Source organism: Lactuca saligna, chromosome 8, assembly GCF_052625555.1.
Source record: "Lactuca saligna cultivar CGN05327 chromosome 8, ASM5262555v1, whole genome shotgun sequence".
NCBI classification, from domain to species: Eukaryota; Viridiplantae; Streptophyta; class Magnoliopsida; order Asterales; family Asteraceae; genus Lactuca; species Lactuca saligna.
Window position 1 is genome coordinate 182,529,961 of NC_136424.1, and position 12,323 is coordinate 182,542,283.

At 36.3% G+C, this 12,323-nt stretch overlaps 1 non-coding gene across 1 annotated transcript; it reads left to right on the forward strand.

The window, feature by feature from the left end:
- The first annotated feature begins 7,305 nt into the window (after positions 1–7,305).
- On the forward strand, positions 7,306–7,412 carry LOC145013618 (small nucleolar RNA R71). Its single transcript, XR_013665166.1, has one exon. It is a non-coding gene; the product is annotated as a small nucleolar RNA R71 (small nucleolar RNA).
- Positions 7,413–12,323: the final 4,911 nt, after the last annotated feature.

A 12,323-nucleotide genomic window follows, 5' to 3' on the forward strand; every position in this document is an offset into this window, starting at 1 on the left:
ACCTCCACCGGAGCACGACAACAAAGATAGTGATACTTTGAATGGTGGTGGGTTGCCGACTCTAGCAGCGGTGGTTGACGACGGGAGCTCCGACTTCAATAGGAAAGGAGGCGACTTCAACTCATAGGGGGTGGCGAATGCTGCATACCTCTAGGGTTACGGCTCGCGGGAGGGTGACGGGTTTATATACCCAGTCCCCTTAACCACATTTCCATAATGCCGAAAATAGCCCTTCCCTTTTTTTTCCTTTCAAACTAAGACCATAATTTACCTTTTTAACCCCTGTCTCTAAAAGTCTTTTCATAATGGGTCCCGAATTTACCAACCAAACCCCTAAGCCTTGAAATCCTTTCAATTTAAGTACCTTAATTACCAAACACGCCCTAACTTCTGAAATCCTTTTCAAAATAAGTCCCGAAATTATGCATTAACCCCCGAAGATTCAAATCTTGTCATTTGGCTTCCCAAAATGAACACCCCACTAATTTTTATTTGATTTTGGACAATAATAATATAAAATAATAATACAGTTACATCTCGGGAATCTGGATTTATTATTTAATTATTCTGTTTTAAATGGATGTTACATAACGTAAAAGTGCTAGATGTCGAAATACATTAAGATCCTTCTAAAACTCTATTTTTTTTAGTCTTTCCTCTATTCCAGTCTTGCTTCTATCACAAAATCAACCCCACACTTATTGAAAATTATGGGTCTGGACTCATAACTCTAAATAGCACGGCTTTCCGTGTATGCTATAATCTCTTTTATCTTTATTCTCTCTCACGATATTCTACTAAATCTGCAATAAACCAACCAAAGTTTGCAGATAAAAAACATAACCATCGCATAGTTGTGTTACAAAGTCTAAACAAACCAAAAAAAAGTTAAAAACAAAAAAAAACAAAAATAACAAGACTAAAAATAACAAAGACTAAAAATGCAATAAAAAGGATAATTTCTTCATTCATCATCAGCTGCTCCGCTCGTGCTTGCTCCAAAGTGTTGAACCGACCACAACTCATCCCATGAAGGGCAAAGCGGATACTGGTACCCCAAATACGGTGGTTGGGTGATATGAAAATGGTGTACCATAGTTTCCATAGTACCACCAATCCAATTCTTACTAAGATACATTTGGTCCAAATATCTCGATAAGATATCATCTCGAGATGGTCCTCCTCCTATGTGCTCACATTGTTGTTGCGACTGATCTCACTATCCTCTTCCTCTCATATTCCTACTTTCTCTTTGTTTTGGTACCTCATCTACCTCATCATTGGCTGGTATACTCCAATGTGTCCCCATGTTAATTACCACACATATCGTTTCCAAATAGCCCAAAGAAAACTCATTCCCCTCTTTCCATGTAAAAGTGATAGTTATTTAGGGAATGATAAGTCCATAAGAACTTGCTAAAAGGGTCACAAAATGCCCACCCTCTGAATACTCGCTCACTATAACCTATAAAAATGTAGAAAATACGGGTGTCATCACCTCGTGCACCTCGTACAACCCCATCCTCCATGAAAACTCGGAGAGGCTACACTACAGGTATTCTCCTCCCAATCAGAAAACTAGAGCCCGTTGAAATTGCGGGTCTTCCACATTATCATGAAACACCACTGTATAGAAAAATTCAACACAAAGATCCTTATAAACATGTTCCTTGAATAGCGAACAAGTTGCACCATCCTTTTCATGTAAAAGTTATCATATCCCCCACAAATATTTTGTTAAGGAATGGGTTCAACCAATCAAGTATTCCAACCTCTCACATTTTGTTCCAATTTATTGTTGGAGTTATAGAAAATTCGCGGTTATATATCTAGCCCAGTTTGTTGGTATAATTTTTATACACCTCTCTCAATATATTGGTTGGAAATGCATAGAGCGAATGGAGGTTAGAAACTTCTCCCCGAGCTTCTTGGGTGTTTCTCCTTGGACCTATTTTGTAATGCCTGATTCCTGGTATGCATTTAAATTATAAATTATTCATTTTCATAGAGAAACTCGATGAGTTGAATGCCCCAAACTCGTCGAGTAGAGATTGTCAGAACCGCGTGATTTAGGTGACCTGCTCGACGAGTTAAGAGGCCTCAACACGACGAGTAGATCGACTGGGATGAAACCCTAATTTCCAGGGGTTTTCACCCTATTTAAGGGACTTAATCCTATCCCTCGGCCTCTCATCAGCCCCCCCTGAAACCCTAAATCGTATTGTGAGCTCTTTGGTGAGAAACTTGAAGTTTTGAGTGGATTTGTGTGTGTTTTTGTGTTTGGTAAAGGAGTTGGAAGAGATAGAAGTCACCAAGATTGAGGAGAAGCATTGGATCTGGGATTTCGTCCACCTTTGGCAGCTTTTAAAGGTAAAAAGTCCTTAACTTGGTGATTCATAACTTAGATCTCTTTTAGTTTCGCTTTATGGGTCTTTTTACCCCAGTGTAAGAAACATGATACCCCTCATAGATCATATGCTAGGGATTTCGATTATCCAATGATATTTGGACCTTAGAACCATAAAAAGGGTCTTAAACCCATTATTGTCCAAGAAAAGATGATGTTCATGGAAGTAGGTTGTTATATCTTGAGTTTGGGTCCATTTGAGGCATGCAAAGCCATCAAGTTGCCAACTTTACAGAAATAGATTATGGAAATAATATGGATCTGTACTTTGGAACCTTAGATCTGAGGGAAGGGCTGAATACACTAGAAATGCAAGGAACTCGGCGAGTTCATATAGGATCTCGACAAGTTTGGTCGAACATTCCCGATTCTGTTCATGGAGCTCAGCGAGTTCACAAGGGAACTCAACAAGTTGTATTAGGAAGTATTGTTTCTGTTTAGTAGTAGGAACTTGGCGAGTTGGAGGAAAACTCGACGAGTTGAGTCAACTCGAAGATTTGACTTCTACTTTGACTTGACCAGAGTTGACTCTTAAGGGTTATGAGTATGGAATGGTATCTAAGGGGTTGTTTTGATTCAGGCAGTGAGTAGAGTTGATTCCAGGCAGAGACATTTCAACTATCATCCGACAGTGAGGTGAGTTTTCTCATGTAGGAACGGTTCGAAGGCACAAATGTTGGCTCGTTAATGTATGTTAGTATGTTCCGGACTAAGGTCCGATGCCAGGAAATGCCCGATGTAGGTTATTATGTTTCCGGATTCCAATCCGATGTCGGGCGATGCCCGATGAATGTTTGTATGCTTGATGTCTTCATGATTCTTGGATGTGCTTGTTTTATATGTTTCTGGACTTCAGTCCGATGTCGGGGAAAGCCCGAGATATGTTTGTATGCTTTCGGATTTTGGTCTGATGTCGGGCGGGGCTCGAGGAATGTTTATTTAAAATTCTAGGTTTGGAACTAAATGATTTTAAAAAAATAGACTTTTACATTTATAAATTCCAAAACTTGAGGGCACATTTTGTAACTTTCAAAATTTTTGGAAAACATAACTTATAAGTTTAATATGTTTATGTTATGTGATTATTTATGTATTTGTTGAAATGCTTATATGTATACCTAGCTTCGCTCAATGCCAAGCGGGGGCCAATGCTGGATTTTGGTTTGATGCCGGGTAGGGCCCGATGTCGGGTGGGGCGTAATGTTGTACTTGTCCGATGTCGGGCGGGGCCCGATGTAGCAGGAAAGGCCCATGTTATGTTATTATGTGATTATGTGTATGGTAGGTGGTAGTTTAGGGAGGCTCACTTGTAACGACCCAAAAAGCAAAGGTAAAAATTTCATTTTTAATATAGCTAAAACATTGATACCATTTATTCTAAACAATTCAAGTCATCATTAAGTAAAACATTTATTAGAGTTCATCCCAAAATCATTCATTGCGGAATTCATAGGTGTGTGCACTGCGATCAATCCAAGCCCTTCCTTTCCAAAATGATGACACCTGAAACCATAAACAAAACCTGTAAGCTCGAAGCTTAGTGAGTTTCCCAGAGCATACCATACATATAAACCACATATCACATATCCTGTTGCTATAAAAGCTATATGTATGACGTAACCCATGCATAAAAAACCTGTAAGGATGTCATGGGCTCCCCCAGGGTCTTACACCATTGTGCCATGGGCTAACCCACATGGTCTTAACCTGAGAATGTCATGGGATACCCCACATGGTCTTATATCTAATTGCCATGGGCTCCCCCCGGGGTCTTCCATGCAAGTATCACAATGACAACTAGCATAACACATATCACATAAACATATCATATATCACAGAAATATCTACACATAACACAAATAAACCTGTAAGGATGCCGTGGGCTCCCCCAGGGTCTTACACCATTGTACCATGGGCTACCCCACATGGTATTTACCTAGGAATGCCATTGGTTACCCCACATGGTCTTACATCCAATGCTACAGGCTCCCCCTGGGGTCTTCCATGCAAGTATCACAAAGACAACTAGCATACCACATATCATATAATTACTAGCATACCACCTAGCATAAATCTAACTATCATACCACATAACATAAAATGGACCAGCCTTGGTGCGTTAGACCCATTGGTATGGTGAGAAGACTCACCTCGAATGCAGAAACTTCCTGAAGAATTCCTTAGCTGCTGCCCCTGCCAGCCTCCCGAGTTGCCACTACCAATCAATATACCCAAATTAGCAATTGGGCCCCATACCATAATCCTTAATCCACACATGGTGTAAAATGACCATTTTACCCCTAACCCAATATGATCCACAACTAAGGCCCAAACCCAAAACAAAATCCCCACATTATAATATCCATAAAACCATCAATGACTCAATTTTCCAAATTAGGCCCAGACCTTTCTAATGGACCTTATACTAAAGCCCAATATTCTCCTTAGTTAATAATCCTGACCCAATTAGACCACGAAGACCCACAACAACCTAGCCGAAGAATTGGTCCAAGCCGATGCCCATAATGCGAAGTTCATTTCTATATTGGGCCCCAAGGCCCAATAGTCCTAACTATTCTAATATTATCCCAAGATACATTCAGATCCAACAAACTCCAAGTCCAGGCCTAAAACCATTAGGGCCCAAATGTCTGAAGTTCACTAAGGCCCAAGTCCTCTTGAGAGCGTACGCCCAACGTACCTCTTTTGTACACTTAACGTACTGAACAATTGGACTGTACCCGTAGAGTACTACATAATACGCCCAGCGTACAAACAACTCATGCACAACATCCATTAAGTTCTTAATACTTAATCCAACAAGTCCAAATCACAGATCTGAACTATAATTAACGTCTAAACCCATAAATTCACTGACTTGGTGACTTTGCATGCCCCTAACAAACCCAATCTCCAAAAATGGCATTCTACTTCCATAAAAGTGACCCTAACTCAAGCATTAACACGTTAAGACCATCAAGACGGCAACTTTCTACCTTAGGGACTCAAATAGCATCAAGGGTGGCAACCCCAAGCCTAAAAACGGATTTGAAACCATAAAGCTCCATTCTTGGGACCAAAAGATCCAAAAACTCAACATAATAGATCTAAGCATTCAATGGTCAAGTTCAAAACTTTATACCTTCATCAAGCTGAAAATGAGTCACAAAAGCCAGATCCATAAGCTTCTTCTTGATCTTCATCTGTACATCTAACTTCACCTTCTTGAAAATGAGCAAACACTCCAAAAATGAACTCCATAAGCTCAAAATGTCACTATGAGTGGTATAATACGATTTCTAGGGTTTAGAGGGGTGGAGGCTAAAGATATTAGGGTTAGATTAAGAGATAAGTAGTTTAAATAGGGTCCAAGACCCTAAAATAGGGTTCTAATCTGACTAGAGTATGCCCAATGTACATAAGGTACACCCAACGTACTCCGGGGAACATTCGCGATCCTCCTGGTCAGTACGCCCAACGTACTACCCTCTTTGCTAGTACACTCTGCGTACACTTTTAGTACACCCTATGTACTCGGCTAAGCCTGAATTTTCATTCTGGTATCCTTCAAATCTAGAAGAGCAAGCTTTTGATAGAACAAGTAAGGTATCAAACTTATGCTTTCTCCATAATTGGCTAAAGTGTAAGTCTTCATGTTATTCTCGAATTTACATGGAAGTGTAAGGCATCCAGGACCTCCCATCTTCTATGGTCTTTCTCCCATTATCACCTTAGAACTCTGATCACTAAGGACAACCTTGGAAGTCTTCTTTAGTTGTCGGCGAGTGTCGAGTATGTCTTGAAGAAACTTTTCATATTTAGGCACTTGTGCCAAGGATTCAACAAAAGGAGTAATTACAGAAATACCCTTAAATTGCTTCATAAACTTCAGATGTTCTTGTTCTAGAGGGTGACTTTTTTCTCAAGAAGGAAATGGTAGCAGAGGGCGAAAAGCTTGACTGCAAGAAAATTTTATATAATCAGACCGAGCCCACGTCGTAAGGTGTGAATCCTCACGTTGTGAGAACTGTGTTTCAGCAATATTTTTCTCATTAAATATCGACTTCTTTGGTTGTGGTTTGAGCTGATTTGACTCTTCTTCTAGGGCTTCTAGGAACTCATAAATAGTATCTTCTCTAGTGTCAACAGCCATGACATGCGGTTGTGGCTTTTTATCGGGAATCGGTGGAGATAATCATTCACTAAATAATGTAGTTAATTGAACAAGTTGAGCTTCAATGTTTTGGATTGATGCTTGATGATTTCTAAATAAAGCTTGTTGATCTCTTATGAGAGCTTGCTGGTCTCTTATTACAACATCAGTCTCATCATGTCATTTTTCCGAAGCCTCCATGAATCTAGTAAGCATGGACTCTAAATCAAATTTCTTTTTAGGTTATGGTTGCTCTTTTTAGTATAAGCCTCAGTCTATTTGCCAATATTTCTCTTATTTTTGCTTGTTATATTCATCATAGGGCAACCATTCTATATTTTGCTTCCTCGAGTCTTCATCGTAGTGTTCTCCACTCGAGTAGTATACTTGAGCTTTCTTATTCCTGTTATTGTCCAAATGGAAATATTTTTTCAAAAGTGGACCATTACATTTTTCACAAACCACACATATAGCATGTATAGATTCATCCATCTTAGTCATTCTTTGGTACATATTATTCAAAATAACTAACACAACCGCCAAGTCTTCAGAATTGCCACTGCTAATTCCTTTAGCTCCATCATTTCGAGGATTGTGATACACATGAAAATACTTAGAAAAATCTTCAATTAACTCCTTATTTTTAGTGGGATTTATCTTTATTAAAGGTCCTAGAGAATCAAGGAGCTGCCTTGTCTTCACATTTACCTCATCGTAGAAGATTGATAGTTCTTGTTGCACATTAAGATCATTTTGAGGGTAGTTTCGAAGTAATCCTTTATAAAGCTCACATGCTTCATAAAGTGATTCGCCTGGTAGTTTCTCAAAATTGGTTATTGCCTTCTTGAGTTTTGACACTTTTGATGGTGGGGAAAATTGTTCATGCATTTATACCCATTTAGTAATTGCACCTGGTGGAAGTTCCTTTAACCAATCTTTAGCAGCTCCTTTAAAAGTGATTGGGAGCATTCTCAATAACACCGTATCTCGTGGAACATTTGGGATGTTGAAGTAATCAGAAATATCATTAACTTCATCAAGGTGTTTGTAAGTATCCTCATGGTATTTCTCAGAATATTCAACATCCTTAAGTGTAAAAAGAATATGTCCTTTAAGCTCAAATGTGGTGGTGGTGGGAATCACGGGTTGCACTAAACCTGGACCGGTGTTATGTTGAATTCTCTTTTTGTACGTTTCCATTAAAATGTCGGCAATGTCTGCCATTTTTCTTTTCGATGTGTCTTCGGGTTCGCTCTCTTCTTTTTCTAATTCAGTTTTGGACTCGTATTCAGATTCTAGTGTATTAGAAATCTGCTTAAAGCTTTTAACCTTGCTTTCGTCCTTTGGGGGATTGCTTGATTCACCCACATGCTATCCTTTCTTCCTACCAAAAACCGATTTAAGATCTTTTAACGGTGATTCATTTGGTGTGTTTGCTTCTCCTATGTTCTTCTCCATCTTTTTACGAAAGGCTGATGCTGGATCTTCAAGCGGTGGTATCAAAGGTGTGTAGGATTCACGGGTCAGGTACTACTGCAATAAAAACAAAAATCAAAATGTAAAAACGAACAAAGAGTATTTAAAAAGTCCTACTGAACGTTTACCATGACATGGTAATGTTACCACCTTGTGTTGAAGCAGATAAACTAAACAAAAAGCAAAAACAAAAGAAAACATAAAACAATCGAGTTCACGTCATGATCTTAAGGCTCGCGGAACGAGTTCACTAATTCAGCAAAAAAATCGAATGCTAAAAATTAACTTTTTGCAGGTTTTACCCCACAAAAAGGATTGATTAACCTAAAGCAATTAAATCTAAAACTAAATAGCCGTTCCACGTCAACGGTGCCAAAAACTTGATGCGGTACAGACAATACCTTATCTAGTTTTAAATTTATATCCAAACTACTTATCTATTATTGCACCTATAGGTAGTGTATAGCATAGTAAAGTAAATTAGGGTCAAACACATTGAACGGATTTAATTAGTTAACCTAACTACTACTAAATTAACCTAAAAATTGAGCAAAATTTAAACTGGTTTAATTTGATTTTCAAGTTCAGACATACATAAACACTTAACTAACGATTTCAATCAATTACTAAAAACATGTCCATTTAGTTTGAATCCACTTTTCCTCATTTGCTAGCTATTAATTATGGATTATCAATGTTGGTTATCAAATATTATTTTATTAGCAATTCAATTCCAAATTTACTAATGTTTTTACTAATTCATGTAATACTATTCATGGTCATACACTAGCAAACACATAATTAGTTATAAATGTAAATAAGCTATGTAAGATTAATCCAAATAAACAAAAATGTGGTCATAACTTATGTTCTCCAACACAGCTAAATTAGTTACTTTTATCACTTATCTAAGATTGGATCGATCCTAACTCTAGCAATTTAATAGTCACTAAACTACTAGGTAACAAGTTCATGTAATCTAATGTTCACTACGCTACACAGAACCTGAATTCAAGCAATCAAATACAAACTCTTAACCAACAATTAAAGCAATTAAAGGAACAAATATTAACCTATGCTAGGTAAAGATAATCGAACACAAACTCATAACCAACAATTAAAATCCATAATTCAATAAACTAAACCATTGAGTTTAAGCTTCATCTAGATAAATGGATGCTACTAGATTCAGCTACTCATGGATGAGATCATAAACAAATTCTCAATAATAAAAGACATAATCAAAGTGTACCAAACTAATGTGTGAATATGTTCTTTAATCCTTCAATCTTCAATCAATTCTCCTTCAAGGGATGTTTATTTCGCACATTCTCTGACCTTCAACTTGGTTATCTATCCATAATTTATCTCTTGCCAACCTCCTAAGTCGTGAGATTGAAGGTTAATTTATACATTTCAAAAATCTCTTTTCACGTCGTGAGTTTTGAAATCTCATGTCATGAATTGGGTAGCAATCCGTATTGGACAGGGATTATACCTTCCCATGTTAATCTTCCAAAACTTGACACTCACGTCGTGAGATTTTAACCCGCAAGTCGTGAAATTGGCCTTCAAGCAAGAATTTCCTTCTTTTAATTCTTATATCCTCCAAAGTTCCAATTTTTGTCAATTATGGTCCTTATGCTTCAAGATATTGGACTAGGTTTCTAAGCCCATAAGTATAATTGGTATATACTTAAATTGATATTAACATGGTCCTTTTGGGTTGTCTTCATACTAGCAACCAGACGGGGTGACCTATTGAGAAAGAGGAAGAATTTACTATTTGATTAATAAATTAAAATGAATGATTTATTAATATATTATGGAAATAATATATTAATTCAAAATCATATTATTTAATTAATAGTTAATTAGAAATTATTTGGAATTAATTTTCGGATTAATTGAATTAATTAAAAGTACTGGGGTTTTTTGCAATTTATTGATAGTTGAGTAAAGAAGCTCTAGATCCCTCCTAAAGAGGCTTGGACAAAATCTTCTATGAAAGCCCTAGAATTTTCTTCCAAGGGCTTATGGATGGAAGGTTTAGGGTTTGCATGGCCCTTAAGCAAAGAAATTAGGGTTTCCTACTTCTAACCCTAGCTTTGGCTCCAAGTCACCTCACTATATAAAGACCCATACCCTTGTTAATTTTCATCTACTAGAAACCCTAGAGAGTTATAGCCGAAAATTAAAACTTCCTCCTCCCTCATATCTCATTCTCTTGCTAAGTGTGTTTGTGATTCATTATAGGTGATACACTTATGAAACATGCTCTCAAGCTTCAAGATCATCAAGGTTATTGGATTGTTATTACTACATGTCACACCCCCAAACCAGAATGGCGGAAACGTCTAAGGGTGGATGACTTCATGTACAATATCATAACATAATAAATAATAATGATCAAAGCCATTAAACCATCATAATTATAAATAAGAAGATTACATTGTATCCAAAATATTGTCTGATTCAATACCGAATACATATGAAAAAAATAATTAACGTGACGCTGTGACGCCCCATCCTCAAAACCTTTTGATTACCTGTTTACTGATTTCCTGAGAATACAAGTAGTTTCGAAAAAGTGTCAACAATTAAGTTGGTAAGTTCATAAGGGTTTTGCATGCGAGAAAATCTATAACTTTTCCTTTTAAGATGATAGTATATGTTTCCAGAAAATCCAATATTTTTTTTTTTAAAATGAGCTATTGTCTTAAAACCCTAAGAACAAAGATGTATAAGTATTGAAATATTTGAAAATAGTATTATGTAGTTTTATTAGTTTATTAAACCATTTGAACGTAATGTTAGCCCCATAAACCAAATGTATAGTTAATACCCCATGTGAGTTATTATAACCATGCTAAAACTAGTTGGCCTGCTGCGACATTCTTCAGGTGTCAGGATGTTAGATAATTGTCACCCCAGACCTGCTGGTTTAGCAGTAGCTAACAACTTAGGTGCGGGATTGTCAGCCCCGTATAGATCTATACACAAGTGTCACACTCTCTTACCGAGATTCTAGTTATAATTTTAGGACTTTAGTGTGTACTCTGGTAGGTATGGTGAAGACTATGTCTCACACAATTGTATTAACGTGTTTATGTATAGTGTAATGAAAACCATTTGTCAGTGGAAATATTACCTTTCCATAGTGATTACATAGTGTAAAATAATTATACCGTTAAATAATTATTTGTTCACCCAAAAATGGTAAAATAGTGTTGATGACCCATAACTGTACCCATTATAGTTTATTTTGAATGCTTTATTGCGTCCATATATATATATATATATATATATATATATATATATATATATATATATATATATATATATATATATATATGTATATATACACATACATGTTTAGATGTTTTTAAAAGATTATTTTATCTAACTTACATTTAGCACAAGTATAATAACATTCATTATGACAGTCATTTTCCTTGTTTTTGCCCTTCTTTTGAAGACATTAACCGGTAATTAGTGAAATATAACTTTGTAAAATTTATTTTACCATTTTGGAGTAATTAAGTCAAGTTAACTTTATATGTACCAAAAAATATATTTCGGTTAAAACCCACAAAAATGTTGCCATAACCTTGTTATGACCATTTTTTGTTAGAAAATCCACTTTTACATAAAATAATTGAATTTTATGTTTTCTTTTTGTATAACTAAATATTTGATATTTTTGACTAGTTTCAAGATATATGACCCAAATAACATATTTTAGTTTATATCCCACAAAAATGGTATAATAACAAGGTTATAACCATTTTTACTAGAAAAGACATATTTCGTTCATGAAAACACTAATCTTTATATTTTTGTGGTTGTAACTCTTTCTTAAGAAACATATAACATGTTTATACTTTTTCCTTCTTAGTTTAACATTTCAAACCAACATACCACATATAAACGTTCAAATAACTAATAAATACCACATTTCATGCAAATAATACTTTGTACACAACATAGAGATGAAGCATGCATAACAACTTGAGTTGTTATACAAAGTTTACTTGTATTCCTCCCCCCCCCCCCCCCCACCCACATGAAAATCTCGAAAATAAAGGGTATGAACTCACCTTATGGGTGTTTTATTAGTGGATAAAGGTTTAATATGGAAGGACCCAAGTCAAGAACACTTGAAGAACACTTGGATATTTCAAGATCCTATGGATAATAACACATGATAATGTGTGTAAATGGATTGAAACTAGTATATTAGTGTGTAGAAACACTAGATTATGGAGGAAATACTTACCAAAATAT